The sequence below is a fragment of the Mya arenaria genome, chromosome 11 (assembly GCF_026914265.1).
Source record: "Mya arenaria isolate MELC-2E11 chromosome 11, ASM2691426v1".
In the NCBI taxonomy this organism is placed as follows: Eukaryota; Metazoa; Mollusca; class Bivalvia; order Myida; family Myidae; genus Mya; species Mya arenaria.
The window spans coordinates 21889062-21903243 of NC_069132.1; the positions used below are offsets into that span (position 1 = coordinate 21889062).

Genomic DNA, 14182 nt, shown 5'->3' on the forward strand with positions numbered 1-14182 from the left:
TATATGTCATACAATAACATAAATCAAGATTAGCTCAATTCAACAAATAACAATCACTATGCCCTATTTCATTAATCTGCTGTATATGTGTTAATCTACAGTAAAATAAACTTTTGCAGCTAAAAATTGATAATTATATTGAAGCAAAACATCTAATACATTCTGCAACGTTGCATTAAAGCACATAATGAATTCATTACTTTTAATTATAAGACAGTAGCAGCTAATTGTATAAAACTTGGAAAAGTTGTTCACTGGCTATATTTGGACATCTTTAACCATACCAAGGACTTAACCAGTTTTGTTCAATTGACTGCAAGAAATTAAATAAAAACATAAATATCAACAGATATTATTACTATTAAATAAATATACTAAAATCAAGAGAGTAATAATCACTATATTCTGTCTATTTGCCACAAAATAGCAGAACAATTTATACAGTGGAGAAATGTGAAGAAAACCCATATATATGTATAATTATTGTATATACTCATTTGCAAAATAAGTCCTTGCCCCTCAGGTTTTCTTCAGTGAAGTCTTCCCCACTCTACACTTTGGTTTGTCCGTCAAGTACCTTATGTACTGCTCTGAAGAAAAAAATAGGTTCATGTTATGAGCTTTTACTTATGATTTCTCACAATTTAAATGAATAAGTTAAGATTCAAAACAAACAGAAAACAAGAAACGCCGCAATGCGACGAAACCAGGTTTTCAATGATTGACAGACGAACTTCAGCCTGTGTCTGTTTTTCTATTTTTAGTAACAGTGATCTTGACCATAGGGACCCCAAACGCAATCACACAAGTGGGACACAAGTCTACATACTAAACAAGAACTGTCGTAGGAGTGATGAATATCCCCTCGATACAGGAATGGCAAACTATTTCTTTGTAAATAGGCCATACCTCAAAGATTTTTGTACACTGCATTTCCACCCATCATGCTTAACCAATAAGTGTTGTATTATTAAATTTATTGAGTAATTTAGAAGTTATGCTGATGACAAGAAAAAGTAACAAAGGGCAATCACTCTGTAGTAGGCTGAAATACAGTAATGGTTCTTCTTCATGTGAGCTAAACAGCCATATATTTTCCGTTGAATTCAATATGAACAGATACATGAATTTAAAATGGACCTTCATTATTTTGGTTGTGTCATAAACAGGATTATGTCGTAACTTTTATTCATTTGACGTGTTTCTAGACAACCATATGAATGTGTAATTAAGGTAGAGCATAATGGCATTGTCATGTTGGAATGTAACTGTTTAAAAAATCCAGTAAAAAAATGTTACTGGGATTTAAATTTATGTTTATTTTCACATTTCACACACTTCAAGCTGTGATGGTTATGGGACTCATGGTGGGGTCAAGCCATATTGCAGCAAAATTGATGCAGGAAGATCATTATAAACTCTAAACCGAAAACATATGTATTGTGTTTGAAATAATTCTACATACACCAAGTTCTTGTGTGAAATATCTCTTCTGTTTAGATCTGATTGAAAACAACAACAACAACAACACAAAACCTTTCTTAATGATGACAGCATCATACCAAATGCTCTGCCCATCTTCCATCCACTTTGCAGACACCTCCTCCCCATCACTGAAGTCCTGCAATATTATAACAAAAGTAACATATTGAAATACAATACTATTTTAATTACCACCATCAAATTCCCTTACTTTTCTTGCTTTTTTTAAAAATTAATTATATCAAATACTAAATATCTGAACATAACGTGTAATACACCTATGAATTTCATTTGTTTGAACTTAATTTGAATACAGCAAACTTTTATCAGCACATCCAATTACTTACTCAACCAATCCCAAACAAACAAAAAGTAGTAATCAGAACTTACTTCTCTCATTGAGTGTTTCTCTTTCAATCAACCAAAGGATTCCTTCAGCTCATCATCAAGTTCCTGGAACCAAATGCAATCTTTTAAAGATATAGTTTAACTAAATGAGATCCTAATGACCACTTTATACCAGTGGCATAGCTGCCGTTATGCACAATTTGCCCGTGCGTACAATTCGGCACACAAGTAAAAAAATATTTGGGGCCAAAAATGCAATAAAAACTGAAGAAGGGGGGGGGAGCGTTCGAGGGCCGCCTATTATGAATATGTGAGACAATGAAATAAAAAAAATCCTATAATTCAGTCTGAAATCTAAAAAAATCCTATTATTCAGTAAGAGCCTCGTTTACCGTTTAGTTGAAGGAACACCTTTTTATCCATGCACTATACAGAGCCAGTAATATACAAGTTATACAAGCCTGGTGAGTAGTTTCCCTTATTGTCCAAAACTACCTGGAATTTAGAAGGCTGATCTGCACCTGGACAGGTCTGTCTTGTAAATGTTCAATGTGTAAATAATACCTTTTTGCTTTAAAAAAAAATACAAGAAATTGAGAATTATAAGATGTTTCACTGAATTTCTTTTATCCTTTGTCTTAACGGAAAAGGAGTTTTGTTTTCTGACAGTGGGATGGCTTACACCCACTGGACAAGATATGGCATTCAAATACCAGAAAAGATTTCAGCAGACTTCTGTGACTAAAATAACACTTATTAAATTAAATTACATTGGCTAATATCTAATTATGATTGTTCAAATTTATAAAACATCTGTCCAACACATACAACTACTTGTGTTTTTCTTTCGGCAAGTATTTTGTTTAGGTGTTACGACTTTACTTTTTCAATTAACATTCTTTTACAGTGATAGGTGTACTATCAAAATAACATGATACATATCAAATCTCCTCTAAGCAATACTTTCAAAGGATTTTTCCTATCATGCTAGATTAATTATGTTGTTCTTTTTAGAAACTACACATCGATATACAAAGCTGTTATTCCCTTTAATAGTTTGCTACTTACAAATTTGCTTCTTCAATGTAAATGATTACTCTTTAAGTATTACTTTTGAAACAACTAACCATTTTACAGTGGTATATCAACTAGTGGAACCGTGCACGTGTGGACTGGCCGTATAGCCGGAAAAACTTATTGGTGTTATCACTGTTCTCGATGCTCCAATCCTATTTTCCTATTGTATTTGTATGCATGCTGCAATATGTGTTCATTATAAAATATACTTTTATTTCCAGGTCACAAGCTCACTGTTATTTTATTTGATATGTTATGTATGTCTGTTATTCATGTCGGAAAATAGCTCATTGAGCTAATGTTTCTTGTTAACACATACCCAACTTTAAATAAAGATTCTTGTTTGTGTCTTGTATCTTGTTCAGTCATAAATCAATCGTCGATAAATACTGAATATATCAAAACGATGTTTACAAGGCGGCAAGTTTCAAAATATCAAACGCCAACCTTGAACCTCCTCATCTTAACATGTTCAAAGATAATCTTCAATCAGTTGACAATGCTGATAAACTAAACTCTTAGCTGCAAAATGGGAACATTTCTATGAGTTTTCCTTCCCAAGGTGGTACATTTTGTTTAGGTTATTTGTGAAGCATAATTAAATGTGTAGTGCACCATAGCATTTGATATAAGAGGACGATACAGCACACATTTAAGATAGAGGTGTCTGTTTTAACTCTAAATATTCATGATATATCTTGATTTTAAATATCAGATAAACAAATAGTCATTACAGATATTATCAAAGACCCATTTCTCAAAATTGTCAAATACACTGCAGTTACAAAATATGCTTTATGAATGCTTTTGACTTGGCAAAATGTTAATGGCTCACTGCAGCTTGTGTTTATACTTATGAATACGACAGAAATTGTCCTAGACTTTTTCTGGAGTATACCTTCTGTAACATTACATTACAATGTGAAGGATCTTTTTATATACCCTCCTCCCTCCCAAATTAAATCTGTCGTCACTTGTCCGGGAAATCGAAACATAACAGGTAATAGCCTGACATCTTAGCCCAGAACAAGGAGCGACGTATCACATTACTCTTTCGGTTGTAATTTTATGGAGTAATCTTTGACAATTTCCTACAGTGCATACTTTAAACGACTTTTTGCTATGAATAGAAATTTGTTTTGTGTTGAAAATGTTAAATGAGCTTAGGAAAACCTTTTGACAAATGTTCATATGCTTTTCATTATTTCAGACAATTATCATGTTTGAATTTCCTACGAAGCCGTTTTAGACATAGCATTTTTGAATTGAATATCTAATAGTTGATGACATGAAGTGAATTCTTAATGAATAAGAATGAGCGGAGTGAGTGTAGCGAATGAGCCCTTCTTAATTATTAAGACTAATTAAACTGACTTAGAACACAACCTCATTGGCTGATACATCATCAACGCAGAATCTGACACAGGGAATGTGTATCTGATAATTGTCAGTAGGCTGATCTTTAAAAATGTGCGGAAGTTGAAATTCTTAATGATTAAGTCTACTACTTAATGACTGCCTATCTGGAATTTCATTGGCTGAAAATGTAGGATGTATTCTAATCATTGATTATATGCTGATGATCCTGTACTAATAGATTTATTTTGCTATATGGTATCATTCTGACCTATGACAAAACCGAGAGCTCTAGGGGGGTGGAGCCCCCATGCCCCCCCCCCATAAGGACATTCCGCCCATTTCAACCACAATTGTGCTTATACTTCGAAACGGCCGAGCTACGCCCCTGTATACATAAACACATCATACATCATGTGTTCCAAGTTTCAAGTAATTTTTATCACAATTAAACATACTGCAGAATTTAAAGTTTTACGTGCAAGAGAAACCAACAACACACAACCTTGACCTCTGCTTTGAACACCAGAAAAAGCAATCATAAGCAACCTTCAAGAATAGAAAAAAATGTTAGTTATAATAGGTAATATTGAAAACTTTGTTGTGTTGTAATTACTTTTAACTCTTTAAACTCAAGTGGTGTTGAGGATTCCTCTGAACTTGCAATCACTCTTTCCTGCAATAACTCAATGTCATCTCCAGCCTGAAAAGAAGACATTTAGACAATCTTAGATTCTTGGTCATAAAATCATTTGTGTTTATTGTACTTAAGTTTTGTCCAAAGAACAAAGCTGCAAGCTTTAACATTACATATTAATTACATGCCCATTGTGTTCATCTTTCAATACACATAAACCTAACACTGTTATTATGAAAAAAAAAAATGGAACCTAATGCTTCCCTAAGGTAAAAAAAGTTATTTATAAAACTCAAACCTATATACTCAATATGTTTTCCTACCTTTCTCTTCTTGCTCTTCTCCTCCCCATTTTCAAACTTAGCACTGGCACTGATGTGTTTAATTAGCCATCTGACGAAAAAGATAAAAATCTGGAATTTGGTATTACTTTTTTTTTTTTTTTTTTTTTACTTCTGATATGATAATGCTTATTATATCTCTATTTAATAAATTCCTGAGATAAAAGAGTTGATATTAAACATATTTTTATGTGTCCACTGTTTTAAACATTCAAAAAAAGGTTGTCTGGTTAGTGCAGTGTTTAGCGCACTCGCTTCTCACCTCGGCGACCAAGGCTCGATTCCCGGCTTGGGCGCATGTGAGTTTGGTTTGTGGTCACCAAGTCGGACAAGTAGGTTTTCTCCAGGTTCTCGGGTTTCCCCCACAACACAAGACCACACTCTCGCGTAAAATTGTGCCAATGAGAGTGATTAATATAATGTTGTAATAACTTGTTTCACAATCATTGTAACATAAATATGTTTAAAACTAAACATTAAAAAAAATTCATATCATGAATTTCACTTTACTGAAATGCTAACTAGAGTCATGTGTCAGCACAATCAGGGTTTGGAAAATGTATGTTTGATGGCCTTTTAAACTCTTAAATGATATCAGACGCACCGCGCGTTATAGGCCTTTGGACAAAATTATTACAAATGAAATAATCATCAATAAAAAATGGCAAAACAAATTATTTCTCTATGTATAAGCTAATTGTAATATTGATACCTTAATGTTGCACGTCATTTCAATTGTGTACTTTCGTAAGTACATAATGTGCGTGATGTCAAATGTAGTTTTCTAAATGTGGAATACATGGTCTTTATTGTGAACATGTATCTTTCGAAATATAAGTGATATCATTATGAGATTTCCAGTATTGCTTCGTTTAATTCAAATATCCAATCAGATAATAATAGCCAATGAATGTCCGTAGAGCAAAATTCGCGTGATGCGGCTCATATACAAGTATTTTATTTTGCCTTGCAATACCTTATCAATTAACGATGTGAATTAAGAAAGATTTGTGGAACTGCATTAATTCATAGTATCATTAAATGTTAAACAAATGCTCACATCAAACTTTTGAAGTCTTTGGTTCTATTTTCAAGGGCTTCAAGGGCATCCCACTTGCGGTCGGGCAGGACCTTCATCAGTATCTTTTCAATATGTGTTGACAGCCTGTCCTCCACCACTCTGCAACGCTGCTCCCAGAGGCTGTCTTCAAGGAAGCCACAGCCATATATAGGGAAAACTTTACAGGTTCTGAAATAAAACATATGTATTTCAATTATTGTACTTACCCTACCTATAACTTTAGCTCTGAGGTCACCATCTTCATGCATGCTAATGCAGAAACAAATCGAGCACAAAGTTCCATGAAATGCCCAGAGACTGCATGAACAGCCTTACATTATCGCTATCACAGTCTCAAAACTAGAAACAGTGTGGTTTCTTTTATTCTTCATTTTTTTTAAAATCATTCATGACATGACAAATATTAAAAATAAACTTAGTATAATTCACCTCTCATATGCTGTCTTGTATGACTCATAAAGATTTATTAATAAATGTTAAGATGTTAAGATATCAATGTGGTTTTACAAAATCAAGTGAGGCACAATGACTGACATAACATTTTATGAATAATTTAGTTACATCCTCCCTGAAGATCAGGCCAATCCTCCTCGTCCTCTTTTTTGAGTCATGGTCCTCTGTCTGGCCTCACATCTCTCATAATAATAGCCTGAAAAGAAATAAAAATTAAAAAAAATGATGAAATAATGAGCATAATAAGAAGGCTGAATATGACGTCATAAATATTTTCTTCCATGATGCAACTTGTTTGATTAAAAATTAACAGGTATTTTAAACTAAACAACATTTATCCCAGTTTGTTTGTAGTAAAGTAATTGTATGTACACATCTGATGCTACTGTGACACAGGATTAGAAAACAGTGTGCAATATCGTAAATATTTTACTGTAACAAGAGTTATGGCTTTTGTGCACTACACTTGCCCTCAATGAGATCTATCTACCTATTAAGTTTCAGGTTGATACCTCTTATAGTTTACGATATATGCCCCTGACAAAATTTAAGCTTGAAAATTAACAAAGGGCAACAACTCTAAACATACAGATGCAAGAGTGACGGTTCTTGTGCACTGCACTTGCCCTCAATAAGATCTATCTAGCTACATTTATGAAGTTTTAAGTTGATACCTCTTATATTCTTCAAAATATGCCCTGGACAAAACTTTAAGCATGAAATTTAACAAAGGGCAATTACTCTAAAACTAAGAAAGCAAGAGTTACTGTTATTGTGCATTTCACTCGTCCCCCATGAGATCTATCTACATATGAAGTTTCAAGTTGATAACTGTTATATTCTACAAGATATGCCCCAGACAAAACTTTAAGCATGAAAATTAACAAAGGGCAATTACTCTGAAAATATGGAAGCAAGAGTAACAGTTCTTGTGCTCTGCACTTGCCCTCAACAAGATCTATCTACATATGAAATTTCAAGTTGATACCACTAATAGTTTATGAGATATGTCCCGGAAAAATGAAAATGGGAAGCGACGTTGCCGCCACCGCCTACAAAAGTAACCCCTTTATGTCGCCTTTTCAGGCGACACAAAAATATTCCAATGGTTAAAGTAATGCCGTATGAAATAAGTTAAAATATTAATTGTATATGAAATTGATACTCAAAGTTTTGATCTACCATAACAAAACACATGTATTTAACAAGTAAGGGTAATGGAAAAGTGGACTAATTTATTTTAAAGGGTTATTTTTAATTATGTAAAAACTAGGCTCTGAACTAGGCTCTGATTTGTTTCACATTCAGAGGATATCCATATAAATTTATCAATAGAATGTTGCAAGAAAATCATTGGCAAACTTAGATTATAAAACATCTCAGAAAGCACAATCAATTCAAATCTTTTATCTAAATGAATAAAAAAAACAACAACAGTGTACCAAATATGTGTTTTAATATTATGAATGTGAAGCAAGTTTGCTTACAGAAACTATATTATGTGCCCTTTGACCTTGTTTTTATAGAATCAATGAACTTCTTCACTGGATTTTAAATGTATGTTATTGATATATAATATAGAGCTGAATAATGATTTTGCAGCACCAAGTTATCTAACCTTGTCCATGAACGATAGTGGCTTCCTCAGCTCTTCCTGCACGATGTTGTGGTGGAGACCGAGGGCTAGGGCATTCACTCTTGGAAATGGTGTTGCAATACAGGTGGCACTGCACTGCACTAGATCAAGTGTCTTCACACTTTAACACCTTAAAGGTAAAAAACAACAACCTACAGGCATAGTTATAAGTGGTGTTACAGTATTGAAATCAGGTCAAGAAACACAAATAACCAAGCTAACCATAACAAATCATCCATGAAAACAGCAATCCATTTACATGGGTGAAAGTTTGAATTTTTCAAAATACTGAAAATAGGGTGTTTACATAGGAAAATGCCATTTTTACAATACATTATATAGGATAAATATTTTCCAAAATACTGAATTCAGTATCAATACTGAAAACTTTCACCCATGCATTTATGAAATAGAGGGTTTGAAGGAAGGTTTCTGAAAAATGCTGTGTATTTGAATTTAATTTGGCTTTCAAAAAATTGATCCTAAACAACTATAGCAAATGAGAACAAACAGTCATGCTGGAGAATATCAAATATTGAAGTTTAGTGAATATTTTTCACCAATATTCTCAGTTGCAATGGTATCATTCACTGTAACATTTCTATAACATGCACGTCATAAATTGAAAGAAAGAAATGTTCAAAATAATACCTTCACAGTAGCAGTTACAAATACTTATTTCTAAAAGTAATGTTTGTTACATTTACATTGTTTACACAGTTTACCAGATATGCAATTCAAAATACCTGAGTTCTTGCAGCACAGTGCAGGTAAGGTTTCCCAAAATTGTCTGTATCTGGCAAGAAGTCGGATCCATAACTTGCCCCAACATCTGCTGCTGAACAAGGACATATAGAACCACTAGCTGCCCATGAAAATTCCCTTGGAATGAAGACTGGAGGTCCTGTACATGTTCATGGTCCACTGCCCAGGTGCAGACTTTCCAGTCAGGCCAAACCAAGCTGCTTATATGGACAGGAAGTGAACATAGGAAAAAAATTACAGAATAATTCTTTGTAGTTGGGGCCCTTTTACATATTATGGTGAAGACATCCCTACTACTACTACTCCTACTACTATTGCTACTGCTGCTGCTACTCCTGCTGCTGTTGCTGCTACTGCTGCTGATACTCCTGCTTCTGTTGCTGCTACTGCTACTACTACTATTCTGACAGTTACTTGCATTTGTGGAACTAATTGAACAGTGAGAAAAAAGGATTTTTTGTGGAGTTTTGATAAATTAGGACTGATTAAAAGTATACTGATTTTATTATCAAATTTACAACCACAAAAAATCATAACTCATCATTTTCTATTCATTTTACACAAATTATGCTCTTTGACTTTGTTAACAGATGCACTCTTATTCCCAAATAAGATTTACCACAATTAATAATAAAGTTTTGATATTCCAAAAACGATGAATAAATGTAAACAAGAGGGCCCTGAAGGCCCTGAATCGCTAACCTGATCAAATAAAGATCATCAACAATAACATTCTGATCAAGTTCCATGAACATATGGTCATAAATGTGGCATCAAGAGTGTTAAATTACTTTTCCCATTATTTAACATGGTGACCTAGTTTTTGACCGCACATGACCCAGATTCAAACTTGGCCTACAGCTAATCAATATAAACATTCTGACTAAGTTTCATGGACATACGGTCAAAAATGTGACATATGGAGTGCTAACAAGCTTTTCCTATGATTTGACCTAATGACCTAGATTTTGACCACACATGACCCAGATTTAAACTTTACTTAGAGATTATTAATATAAACATTCTGCCCAACTTTCATAAAGAAACATTTACGAATGTGACCACTAGAGTGTTAACAAGCTTTTCCTGAAATTTGACCTGGTGACCTAGTTTTTGACCGCATATGAGTCAGATTCGAACTTGGCCTAGAGCTAATCAATATAAACATTTTGACTAAGTTTCATGAACATAAAGTCATAAATGTCACCTCTATAGTGTTAACAAGCTTTTCCTATGATTTGACCTAATGACCTAGTTTTTGACCACAATTGACCTAGATTTAAACTTGACTAAGACATTACTAATATAAACATTCTGACCAACTGTCATTAAGATACAGTTATAAATGTGACCTCTAGAGTGTTAAAAAGCTTTTTCTTAAATTTGACCTGGTGACCTAGTTTTTGACTGCACATGACCCAGATTCGAACTTGGCCTAGAGGTAATCAATATAAACATTCTGACCAAGATTCCCGATGATACAGTCATAAATGTGACCTCTATAGTGTTAACAAGCTTTTCCTTTAATTTGACCTGGTGACCTAGTTTTTAACCCCAGATGACCCAATATCGAACTTATACAAGATTTTATTGAGGGTAACATTCTGACCAAGTTTCATTAAGATAGTGCCCATATTGTGACCTCTAGAGTGTTAACAGTCAAATTGTTGATGACGGACACCGACGGACGACGGACACAAGGTGATCACAATAGCTCACCTTGAGCACTTCGTGCTTAGGTGAGCTAAAAACAATGGTTCTTATGAAAGATATCGAGTTTCATTTGAAAGAAATGAGACTAACATAGATGCCATAAATCTTTTACCATTCACCAGTTATTTCTATTTTTGCGCCTTCTGCTATTAAATTCACAGTAACAATCTTGTTATCAGTAGTTAATATTTTACATAAATGCATGATTTGGTAAGTACAGTTTTAGTTTAAGGTTTTTCAGTCAAAATTTATGTTTGTTATACATGTTTATGTATTAATTTTGAAAAAGAGTGTCTCTTTATCATTTGGCTTAGAGATATTCCAAAAAAAAGTGTTATGCAACCATTTTGTGTCAAGTATTAAGTCAATTGAATGTTGAAGGGTCTAGTCAAGAAGTGATTAGTAAAATCGCAACCTGCCCTCAAACTTCAACCTGGCACATTGTGACCTTAACTTTAATCTAAGCTCTTATGTTAATCAGGAGCCATCATTTGTATTTAAGATAACATGGAGTTATGTAACCTCATTGTGTTGTTGTCTGGTCTTGAACAACTGAGTATGAAGTATTAAGATAATTGTTCAAATGAAGTATGGAAATGCCAACTTGCCTTAAAACTTTTACTGGACGCAGACACCAGGCCAAGTAGTACAGTCTTTTTTTTATCAAAAAGGGTTGTTTAACTTTTAACTTTACTTTCAAATAGTAACAATTACACATTAAATGTTTTACATCATGCAGGTCTCAAACATTAATGTGTTCATTTATCTTTATCATAAAAGTTTAAACACTTTTGAAGGATTGCGCATCATTTACAGCTTTCTGAATTGTTTTCAAAATTAATTTTTAAATAATTATTTGGTACATTATTCCTAGAGGCAATATACAGAATAAATGTATACACAAACACTGATAACTAATGTAAGTGATAGTAAGCACTTAAAGGAGAAGAAGAAGAGAAAATGCAAACATTTAGACTGATAACATTATACTATTTTTCATTTGCACTTTGTTGAAACTGCAGTGCTATTTCTTTTCAATTTCAGTGTTAAGGCCCGGTCACACCGCCCGAACTTTGTTGGAGCGTTCCTTGAACGGTAGAGAGAGGGGACCGAATTTCGACAACGCTCGTCACCGCGCACAAAATGGGAAAAAAAACGAAAACACGGGTGTTGCCTTAGCGGTGCACCGCTGAAGCCGGCGTTGCTATAGCGTTGGCTTAACGGTAGCGAGCGTTGGTTTAGCGGTGACGCGAGCGTTGATAGAGCGGCGTTCTGCGCATGCGGGCGTTGGCTCGGCGGGGGTTTAAAGTTGGTTTAGCGGCATAGCGCTTTTGACTACGGAGCTGAACGGATCGCTTTGATAGAAGTTCTGATAGATTTTTGATAGTTCAAGTTCTCCTTCTGTCAACAGCTTGTTGCAATCTGAGGAGGTTCTGCTTCTGCTGCTGGACTAGTGCACCAATCATAGCAAGTCTCTCAGCATCCATGGTAGTACAGTTTTACTGTAACTTTGAGCAAATTCGATGTAAATGAGGTCTGCACTCAACGGCAGCTCGATTCCAAATGGGCTCCTGGTCCATTTCTCCCCGTATTTATAGCCAAATTCTGGTCCCGCTCCGACACCTCCATACCAACGCCAAACCAAAGTTCATCACCGCAATGGATCGCTGCTTCAACGCCCGACACCGTTCCAGCAATCCTGTTTCCGCTCGTAAAACGCTTACAACCGCTCCACTAATGTTTGTGCAACGTTTAATCACCGCCCGGGCAAAGCTGGCGAAGCAGCGGTGGTCCAGCGTTCAAGATTTCTGCGTTGGCCTAGCGGACCCAAGCATCCACGAACTTGCGTCTAGCGGTGCCAAACTTTGACTGGGCGTTGTTGGAGCGATGGTGAACTTTGCCGGAGCGGAAAATTGCCCGCTCCTCACCGCTCGCAATATTTTGTGCAGCTCAAAACTTTCGGAGCGGTAGGAGGGACCATAAGCGGTGGCCGAGCGTATACGGCGTTGCCTTAACGGGGGCCAACTTCTGGTGAACGGTAACGAGCGGTGATGAATTTTTTTCACCGCTCCAGGAACGCTCCAGCAAAGTTCTTGCGGTGTGACCGGGCCTTTACAAAGAGTAACAATTATTTCTCTCCAGTGGCTAAATACAATTTATTGCTCAAAGTTTAAGCACAAATATCTATTAGAACAAAAACTTACTTGGGTTTTGAAATAAGTACTTGTTGGATGGCTGTTCACCAGACTGATGACTGTTGACATTCTGTATTTTAGCATTGACCGATTGCCTCAACACAGGGCAATCATCTGGCAGGGCAATCATCTGGCAGGGTGGCAGGGCAATCATCTGGCAGGGCAATCATCTGGTGACACAATCTCAGGCACAACACGGACACCCCTGAAAAACAACATTTGTAAAACTTAAGACTATTCCTATCACTGAATGTGATGAACACCCCAAATTTACCACAATGCCACAGGAAAAAGAGAAACATTTTCAGTTATTTTGTAATTATATTATAAGTAAGCAATAATAAAAGCACAGATTCTCGAGAACCCATGGACTGCCTCTCCATTGTATTTAAGGGAAAATCATATTTATTTTCCAAACACCAGTCATTGGAATTGTTTTTAACAGGATGCAAAACTAAACCTGTTTAATGCTTGATTAAGACAAACATATTGTAATAAAGGGTGAACATATTTATCCCTATATGACCCACAAGAAAGCCTATTCCAGTATGCAATATTATAATTGGTTTGGAGGCACTGAATCAAACCTGAACAATCTTAGATGAAATATGTGATCAACCTATGACTTCTTGTCATGGACTAAGACTTTAATAACCAACAAACATGCCACACATATAGAATTTATAAATGAATTGAAAGTACAATTTTACTGATCAACTATTACAAACCAAAACTCTAATCTCTAACCTTGCCTCTCAGATTTTCATCAAGGTCCTAGGGCGCCTAGACTACAGTACCCGGTAAGCTTGATTTCTATATCCCACATCCCATTGCTACTACCGTAGTCATTTTAAAATGCCATCCTTGCTAATTTAATGACGTCCAGGCTAAACATCATTAAAAAAAGCCTGGACAGCATCTTGGAATGATAATTCCCTTTGCCTATCCAGATTGGTGGCATCAGTTTTTCTAGTAGTCATTGATCATACACATACATAATGTTAAATTGTCAAAATTCAAGTTTCTCAACAGATTTTGCCTTATGATGACAGTACTGTACAGTATATTTTAGTAAGGCTTGTTTTATACTCTTTCAAT

General features: G+C 35.1%; 1 long non-coding RNA gene across 2 annotated transcripts; it reads right to left on the minus strand.

Moving 5' to 3' along the window:
• LOC128207142 (uncharacterized) lies at positions 1-14182 on the minus strand. 2 transcript variants are annotated; one of them, XR_008256657.1, is made up of 11 exons: positions 13832-14182; positions 13094-13289; positions 9158-9373; positions 8394-8541; positions 6884-6971; positions 6302-6490; positions 5224-5293; positions 4880-4966; positions 1873-1935; positions 1563-1621; positions 1-590 (listed from the first exon to the last, which is right to left on the minus strand). It is a non-coding gene; the product is annotated as an uncharacterized LOC128207142 (long non-coding RNA). The 2 variants fall into 2 exon arrangements; XR_008256656.1 differs by having other exon boundaries at positions 1537-1621.